The sequence below is a fragment of the Calidris pugnax genome, unplaced genomic scaffold (assembly GCF_001431845.1).
Source record: "Calidris pugnax isolate Ruff unplaced genomic scaffold, ASM143184v1 scaffold38, whole genome shotgun sequence".
NCBI classification, from domain to species: domain Eukaryota; kingdom Metazoa; phylum Chordata; class Aves; order Charadriiformes; family Scolopacidae; genus Calidris; species Calidris pugnax.
In genome coordinates, this window is record NW_015090995.1 from 8,743,329 (window position 1) to 8,753,239 (window position 9,911).

At 42.4% G+C, this 9,911-nt stretch overlaps 1 protein-coding gene across 4 annotated transcripts in view; it reads right to left on the reverse strand.

Annotated features, from left to right (window-relative positions):
- Positions 1-9,911, reverse strand: part of KIAA1210 (KIAA1210 ortholog) — a 55,812-nt gene that overhangs the window by 25,104 nt on the left and 20,797 nt on the right. The window contains exon 3 of one of the 4 annotated variants that reach the window (XM_014955368.1): positions 6,521-6,688. The exons of 2 other annotated variants lie outside the window; for them this stretch is intronic. The gene's annotated coding sequence lies outside the window, so the exon portion shown is untranslated. Of the gene's footprint in view, positions 1-4,848; positions 4,962-6,520; positions 6,689-9,911 lie in introns of those variants that run through there. One more of the 4 variants, XM_014955369.1, reaches the window with a different exon arrangement.

A 9,911-nucleotide genomic window follows, 5' to 3' on the forward strand; every position in this document is an offset into this window, starting at 1 on the left:
ACAAGAGTTACAGTACAAATGTCAAGCAACAATGGAAATGTGACAGTTTAGCAGGGCAGCTCATAAATATTGCCCTTTGTTATGAAGATATCTAGGTGATACATTTACATAGTTAGCAGTTACAATATGCTGTGTCAGGATTTAAAGAGTAAGAAATCTTTACAAACAAATGAAAATACCTAGAAACAAATCCTGCTCCCTTTTCTGCAGACACCTCATCTAATCATTTTCCACCTCAAAGTGGTATAACACCACTGCCAAGTAAAGTATCACAAGAGAAAGCAAGATTATTATTCTATACTAATTTTACTAATTTGGTCAACCAGTAAACTATCATATTTCTTCTGCATTACCCATACATTCTATAACCTGTCATGCCAAAAAGCAATGGGACTTCCCTATGAGCCCACATCCTTAGATAACCTTAAAAGATAAGGTGCACAAAATCAAGAGGCAGAAGCGATGGGACTGACAAAAAAAAAGGGGAGGGTAAAAGAGGCAGGGCTCCTGCAAAAAAACAGACCACAGAGTAAGCTTTCCCTGTGCTAGCCACACAGATATGCAAACTGCCACACTGCTGAACTGTAGGTAGAAATGGAGGAGACAGACTGCAGTTTTCTTCTGTTTTATAGTAGATCATCAGTGAGCAGTGAACACAGGAGTGCATTAACACACTGTAGTTCCAAACAATCTCATCTCAGCTTGCTAAAACCGATGAAAAAGCCATTGGAGCAACCAGGACTATTATACCTTTTCTAAATAAGATGCACTGAGGATGCTTTTGAAACAATTGCTAGATAATAATGAGAAGCAACAAAAAATTCAACTTTTCAGATTTTCCCTTTTGGATAATCATAATTACTCAACTCTTCTCCATTTTTCCCCCTGTCTCATCAATTATCTATGAAAACGTCTGCATTTTCTGCATATTTTGATTAAAGTAGTCATCAGCAGACTTTCTCATAGATACTTTCTCTGTATTAAAAAGAAATTTGGTTCTAATTTCCCCCTCAACTTTATACACCATGCATATTGTTACATTAGATTTTTCTTGAGGGAAAGGGAAACACATTTGAAATAAATCAAGAAAGCCCAAAAAATTTTCAAGGACAAACTGGCAAGTCCCCAGACTTGAGCTTTTTTTCAAAGAATGTGAGTGTGCCTGACATTTGGCTCACTTAGACCCCTAACTTCTGCTTTAGCCACCTTCAATAAAATCAAGGCAAGAGAAAATGCTGCTTTCAGATCCAGCTTTGTTTTTACTGCCTCTACATCGATTTAAATTACTCCATCATCTCAGCTGCTCGCTTAGAATCCTTCCAGCCTTTGGAGCTATTTTGACTGCTGTGTTTATTATAACCGCAAGCATTTATTTCCAGTTGGTATATATTTTATACAAGCAGAACTATAATTGCAATGTAGTCCAGCTCCGAGGCAGAGGCTTCACACTCAAATCAGCTCCACCATTAACTCGATTTTATAGCTGAGTTCTCTGGGGCATATGGAGGTCAAGTGTCAATTGCAAATGTTTGCAGATGTTTGCAAATGTGCCCCATTTAGGACCTAATGGTTTGGTGCCTATGTATACATCATCACAGTATCACCTTTTTCCGGTGAACAGAACAGCGACTTGAGGTGAGGGAAACCATTGCAGATTTTCCAAGCTTTAAGTTAGCAAGCATTTGAATGTCAAGAAAAAAATATACCCATTTACAGCAAAGTGTAAGTTCCATCTTTAAAAGTTTGATGACATACCTGAAGGAAAGTTAGCAATTAGATGACACTTAGACTTCAGATTTTGGTGGCAATGAGTTGTACTTTACAGAGAACAGCTAGCAAATGTTCTGAGCAACAAACCCTAGCTTGGGGATCAATGTGATGGAGAAAAAGAGGACAAAAACCCATCAATACAAATACATGTGAGTGCATAGGCATTATCTGATCGAACCTTCAGACATTCACCACCTCCAGGCCTTAATGAGAGCTGACAGATGCAGTGTCAGGATGTATCAGTCCCATGTATGTTCAGTTCAATCAGCTGTACTAACCATGTGCACTCTCTGAGCTTTCCCAGAGCATTGCACCATTAAAGACAAAGTTTTAAACAAATACTCTATGCATATTGACTTTTAGTGATAAAAGTATGAGGTTAAATAAATGGCGTTTGAAAGCAGTATTTCTGACATTCAGGTGAGGAGATGCTAGAGGAGAGCTGGGGGAAGGAGCTTGCAAAGGGATGATGGAGACTGTCTCCTCAGCGGGAGAGCAGTCAAGGCAGAGCAGTGACAGACTGACAGCTACGGCCGGCCAAGGTAGTAGAGCTCTCAAGTCCCAGCTACTGCTTGCTTCCCAGTAGGAGTGGAACAGTGGGCACATTTCCCCAGCCTGTAACTTTCTAATCATGTTCTGAACCCTCTCTCAAACAGCATTTGCAATGCCTGCATGTGCACAGGCCTCCAGCTGCAGAGGTACAAGCAAGATGCTGAGTCTCTGCTAGACATCTGAAAAGCCAGGCCTGGCCCTGCCCGGCTCAGCCACTGCAGCGACTCCTGCGTAAGGCCATGGACAGACCAAAAGCTTATTGAGAGCAGCAAAGATTGACTACACGGTGTTCACCTCTCCTTGCACGAGGTGATGGGCTGGATTATTACACCTGTGAATTAATGAATTACTTGCAAACTGTGAAGTGACTTCCGATACAGATGCAATCACAATAATAAAGCTGAAATTACTAGCCCCTGTTTGCATTGCCAGGGTGTATTTTAAAGCAATAGAACTCCTAAAAAGTTGCCTAAACTCCTAAAAAGCCAACAGGTCCTAGTTAGCAACCATCACTACCCTGATCTGGTTTGATGGTTTACAACTAGGCTCCCTGCTATCCCATACAAAACTTCCATTAATAACCCTACTGTGTTGCATTCACTTGGGGTTCTTCAATTCATTACAGGAACTAATGAGTTTCAAGAGAAAAAAGAAATCTCCAGGAACAGGAGAAAGAACCTCATCTCCCTTTTACAAACTGGGGCAACCAGACACATCTGGAGTGCTCTATGGGAGGGCAGTGATAGGACAAAAGAAATAAAGTCCCAGGGTGGTGTTCTGACCATTCCCTTTTCCCAGCTGAGTACATTACTGTACATTACTGAATATGTACCTCATGGGGGTGGAGGGGAAGGAATGTTAAAAGAAGAAAAGACAATTCCCTTTCACTGCTTGGTTTGCGTACTTAAGGACTCCTGGGAAGTTAACATTGTACAGGACTCAAGTTTCCTGCATTTCACAACGGCTCAAGACAAACAGAAACGCTTTCTGCTCAGCCTCAGAAAAGAGACACAGCCTCCTTGTTGTCTCTCCAGTGGAACAGAAGACCCAGAGACTGCACAGCAAGGAAGCTTCTACCCCACCTTCAGTGCTTCTTCAGTTTCAGTCCCATGCTTCTGTATAAGCATTCCGGAAGGCCTTATGACAGAGAGATCAAAGGAGATACTGAACCCTGAACAGCCTCTTTCCTATGAGGAAATAAAGACTCAAGATTATGAGGCACTGCATCCAGTTAGCATCTTCATAGCCTATAGAAGACAAACAATGATAAGCAGCCAAGAGAAAGAAGTGAATTTTGTGCCTGGAGCTTTTAAAGACCAATTTCCTTCATGCTACAAAAATTATTTGAGATCAAGTTTATGTTCCAGATTTCAGGACACACACTTTGCACAGCAAGATGGATCAGCATAGGGAAATTCATGCCCCTCATCTGGTTCTGTAGGTCACCACCCTGCAGCCAGCCTCTCCCCAGAACACTCTTCAAGCTACTGTAAGACCTCAGAGAAACCCCCTCTATTTCTCCTGAGCACCAAGTTTAAAAAAACCCCAACCGTAGAATGCAGGATGGTTTAGTTTATTCAGATTACATTCTGCAGCAAAAGGTGACTGACAGGTTAAATTTTTACTCTGTCTTATTAAAGTACATTAGAGGACTTTGTTCTGACAAAAGGTGGGTGATTGCTCTCTGGAAACCCCACAAGCTAACTATCAATGAACTTGTTAATCCAACAACACTAAGAGAAATAAAGTTTACCTTCTACAGCCCCAAGATTTCAGAGTCAATCATAAAGCAACAGTAGACCCAACAAGATTTCTATTCAATTTTCACATCCCTTCAGCATATCAAACTCAACAAACAAAGCCCCCTTTGCTCTCCATGCAATGAGCTGAGCAAACTGCACCTCAAGGTCCAATCTGCTGAATAGTGTGGGATCCCGCAAGCAACTTTGCTCAAACAGGGTACGACCCAACGTGATGCCAGGGACTGGGATCTGACCTTGCACAGCTGATCCCATTGCACTCTTCTAGAGCGTAGTGTTTCTAGGCCAAAATTCCCAGGTTTATTTGCCAGCCCCCAGCTGGTATGTCTCTTGCCAGAACATGATTGTTTTAAGGTAAGCATAAGAGAATAGCACTAACAGCAGTTTACATCAGGACTCTTGCTACTGCCTTCACTGATAACAGTGAGGGGAGGAGTTTATGAAGTTAATGAATATTGCTCTTGTAATTTTCATGACAGGAGAGACAGTTTAAGAAAGTTTAAGGTCCTTTTCCAAGGATCACAAATAATACAGCAATAGCAGCCATCAGGAAGTCTGGATAAGCAGCTAGATAATATTTAATACCAATAAAATACTCTCCCAGGATCAAGTAGGGGGTAATAATTCTCCATAGCAACAGACAACATTCAGCTCCTACCCTCGATGAGAAATCCAGAGCAAACAACCGTTCACATAAAGAGATCTATTCACAGCTTTCACACTTTGCATTCAGACAGCACCCCCTCACCACCCTCTGTCCCCACACCTTGGCTTCTCCAAGAAGGCTTGCCAGAAGACAGGTCCCACGTGTTGAACTCTTTTCACCTACAATCTGCTTTGAGAAGCCTCTGTCTGACAGTGATTCTGAGGGATTTCTGCTATTCAGCAGTGCCTGAAGCATTATGTACTGCCCTCCTAGTGAGTGTGTGTAACACTAATGGAAAGCAGCTGGTGGGCTGAAGCCGACTTAAAAAAAAAAAAGTAACAGGAGGAAATGCCTTTCATACAGTCACACAGGCTCAGTCTGTAATTGTGTGAGAAGCCAAAAGGATAAGAAGGGGGAAGGGCAAACGAGACAAAAACATTCATAAGCTACTACAGAAACCAGTGCACTCTATTACCAGTCCAGGAACTGAGAGAGTAAATGCCTCTGTCCCCTGCATCCTGCCCTGTCTCCCCAGACTCACTCCCTCCCAGCAGTCATGCCATTTGCTAAATCACTGCAGACTGCTCCCTGCACATGGGGACATGACTGCAGTGTACACACACACACCTGTGCTAACTTAAACCTGAGGCAGGTACCAGTAGTAGAGCAGCTCTTAGTTTGCAATCAGCTCAAGAGGCCAAACTGAAGTGCAAGCTACCACAGCTTTGAAACACTTGGCACCCATGCCAGACAGATTAACCTGGTTTGGACATGCCACTTCAAGCTGCCCTAATACACCTAATTACTCTGCAGGGCTATTAGCATGACCTTGTCTAGTTGCTGTCAGTGCGAGGATCTCTACTACAAGTTTGTATCTGCTCAGAGAATAGAGCAAATATCCACCTGTTTGCCAAAAGCTAAGTAAAATGTTTGTGAATAGCCCATCCCTGATAATAATTTCTCACATAGTTTTCTGGTGCATTTTCTAGTCTGCACCAATCAGGAGAAACATGACAAAACTTTGCTCAAATCAAGAATGGCACTAACACAGTCATGATCTAAGCACATGCAAGAGCTCAGCCAATATTTTGGGCTCAGACTGCCTCAATTTTTAAGGAATGTACATTAAATGACCCGGTTGAATTGTGCCGTTTGGCATTAACATAGGAATAAGTCAGTGCTTTCCCATGTAGTAATTCTTTTTCTTCAGACCAGCACATTGGGGAAATTTCAGGAAACAGCTGGAATGAGGATATTCTCCCACTCTTCCTAAAAAGAAGTATAAGAAGCAGCAGAGTCATCCAGCAACTGTGCTAAGGAGCTAGTGCATTGCCAACAGTAGGACACACTCTCAGATCTACTTGACATGGATACATTTGGAGTAGTTGGGAAGGAGGGAGAACATGCCTTTAAAAATCAACAAGGATATAAGCAAAGGCTGACTTCCATTTAGGGAGCTATATCCCGTAAGCATTATTGCCTTTGGAAGCAGTTTCAAGAGCAAAGCAATAGGAAATGTCAAGCCACTATCACTAAACAGCAGACATGCCTCATGCTGGCAGAGTCAAGATGTTGGACAGTCAAGTTGGGGAATAAAAGTAAAGCTTACTGTCTGTGCCTCTTCATGTGGCAAATTTAACAAATAGGCATAATCTTCCATCCCAGACCTGGGTGGTGGGCACGTTTAACCACTGTTTTCTAGCTTGTGTTTGTGCTTTTTACCCCCTCTCCAAACTCCTAATTAATTTTGTTATACCTGTGGCTTCCCAGCATAAAGTTAGATGACTGGTACCTGACCCGTGGTGCGCAGAGCCCTGGGAGTCCACGGGCTGCTTCGTGGCGATCAGCACAAAGTAGCTAAGGAAAGGAGTTTACCATCAGCTGGCTTCAACATGCTCTACAGGGGCTTGAAAAACTGCATGTCTGAGAAAACTCCATGGAAATTGCCAATATCTGCAAACTGTGAAGGTGACAATTATTAGTTTAGACAGTAAAATCTTTCAGATAGAGCTCATCTTTTAAACATATCCTAGCAGATGGAGACTACTGGGCTGGGACTTGGGAGAATTGGCTGATTTTCCTGGCTCTGTCACTGGATAATGGGGCAAATTACTGGATTGCTGAGAGTAGCTGAGTTATTTATTGCTCAGCCTTGAGCTTCTTTACCTGTGGAATCAAGGTGCTCACACTTAACGCTTGAAAAGCTTAATGAGCCCTACAGAGGAGCTAAGCACCACCTCCGCTATGGGAGACCAGCATGCTGGAATCATACCAATTGACACTGCAAATGCTACCACCACACAAAAGGTAAGTAACAAATCCCATAAAATTTCGCAAGACTAGCCTGCATATCTGCCATGCCCCTGTATTTGAGTCTCACACTGACTTCTGAGATCTTATTCTCACAAAATGTAAAGAATCATTACATTCTGGCCCTGAAAGAAAGAGTCTGGAGACATTTTTACCAAATTAAGCTGTCTGAATATTGCAGGGGAAATGAGGCTGAAACAATAGCGAACTAAACACCAGAAATGAAACATGGGACTTTAGGCTATGTCTAAAGCTTTCTTTTTTTAAAGCTTTTTCCAAAACAGTCACTTATCCCTCAATTTGTGGGTTAAAGAGCAACTTAAGGATGGGAACAAAAAAAAAAAAGTTCTTCAGATAGATCAAACTTCCCAGGACACATTCTTTCAAAGAGGAGTTAATATAGACGTTTCATGCCCAGGAATTCAAAGTGCACTGAAAAAAAAGAAGAGAGGCTAACAGAAATTTCCAGGGCTAACTGTGTTAAAAATTTTCACTCTGAAGATCAAACTGTCATAAAAACAGTCAGCCATCTTTTGGCTATAAGAGAGAAAATAAAATGCAGGCTTTGTGGTCTCAGCTCTGCCTGAGCTTTGGCAGGAAGCTCAGGAAATCTCTCTTCATGTGAAGTCCCAAAACCAAGTTGAGGCAACATCTATTGCCTGTACACACATACAAAAAATCCCCAAGGCCAGCTCCCTCCTGTGTTGCACCATACTGTGTTTGGCTGGCTAAACCCCCCGAGCTCCACTGCCCATGGGTATTTCTGGAATTCAGACCCCATTTTGGCCGCCAATCAAGGAAGGTGTTGGGTGGAAAGACCTTGTAGAATGAGCTCACTGAAAGAGCTCTTCTGGAGCTGTGTGCGGAGTTCGAGGCTCTAAAGGAAATCTCCTGCTGTCCCTGCTCTTCCTCCTGGCTGCTCTCTCTGGAACCTCAAGTAAAGCGGCTTCTGAAGAACACTTGGTCTTGAAGCACATGGAGAACTGTTAGAGCTAAGGGAGATCATGTATGTGCTTAAAGCAGTCCCTGAGCCATTTCTGTCCCAAGGGCATTTACTGACTTTTCTCTTTAGTGTGAGCAACCACCAAAAAGGGACCTTACTTCTCTGTGACTCCAGATGCAAATACCTCTCTAAAATAGGATCATCTACAATAAGGTTATCTGAGCTAATGCTGTTTTGCACCTACGGAGTATCAAACTGTATTCAAGTGTTTGGAAGAAGGCAGCATGATGGACCAGGGAGCAGAGAGGGTACATGACAGCAGAAAAACCCAGGAGGGTGATACCAAAGACAAGGTCTGCAAGATTGGGTACTGACAAGTAGGCAATGGCCGGGGGGAGGGAGGGGATGAGATGGGGACAGACATTCTGTAAGGTCTCCACAGACCAAGGCTGCAAGAAAGGAAGCAATAAAACAATTTGCATTTTTTGAAAGAAAGCAATTAAATTCCAACTTCTGGAACACTCTTTTCACTAAACGGAGATGATGGAAAGCAGTCTGACTGCTACAGTGAAGCAGCAAACAATTCCTCTGCACCTGTCAGATCTCTGTTTTCCCATGTACACAGATAGCTTGATGATTAACATGATGTCTGCATCGTAATTCTGAGCTAGAGTATTCAAACACATCCCATTTGCATCCGAACTACTGTGTGGATCAGAAGTGCGTTGTTAGATGAGTGATACTTACAAGCCTTGGCAAAAGTGCACAGTTACATATTTCTGAGAGCGAATAAGCATAAATGAATTCATCAAGAATAAAAGTCAAACATTTAGTTCACTGATTAGCACCAGATCCTTGAAACTTGGAGGCCAAAAGAAACTACCACCACAAAAATTTGAAGCTGGAATGCCGCCTTAGCTCTGCCTGGATGGTTGAAAAGCAAAATCAGGCAGCTTTGTCTGGACAGCCAAGTTACCCTGCTCTGACTGAGGGTGCTACAATCCCCTCTAACAGCCACAGAGATACCAACGTGCTCTAGCATGGTGACAGGACATGGCCAGTCACAGAACACCTTGGTACCTGTACACCTATATAAATGCAGCAGCGAACAAAAATGTGTGTGGCCCAGGTCTCAGCTTTTTCATGTCGTAAGTGTTGAGCTATTATCACAACGCTGACTGTTAGCGCAGCGATGAACAATGACAGCTCAGCATCTGCAAGCAAAATCAGACAGGATATTAACTTACTGAGGGGCTTTTTGTTTAAACAGTGATTCCCACAATGGAGCCTTGGAGGACCACCTGCTATCTTGATACAAATAATATAACAAAGACACCACCACTCCCCCCCGCCAAAAAAAAAAGCAGAAAGTTTGCATTTAGTATTTGCTGTATTCAAAATATTGCTTAAAACTTCTTGATCTATAATAGTTTTACCAACCTTGAAACTACAAGTGATTTAATACAGAACCATAAGCTTGGATCATGCTAGAGTAGAGCACCTTGTGCTCAACTGTTTTCTTACAGCAGAAACCCTTAGGAGAAATTTGGGGAAAAAAAAAAAAATCAACCTTGGAATTACATTGGGCTATTTTTTCTGTTTCCTCACAGACAGACTTATCTCGGATTTTCCTGAGGTTGGCTAGTAATCAGCTCTAGTTTCCTGGTACCAGCTCAGGTAGGTTATCTATTGGAAGTACAACTTGGACATACTTCATTTTTGTCCCACATATTTATAGCCAGATTTCAGCTTCTAAAGCCAATTCTAGGCCTTCACATCACAGCTACTAAACTTTCTAGACCTCTGTACAAGGAGAAAATAACAAATTAATCTCTGCAGTTGGCTGTAAAGGTAAAACCCTAGACACTTTAAGCAGCGGAGGTTTCTGAATAAGAGGAGAGCAGAAGTCAAAATTATGACTAGAATTTTT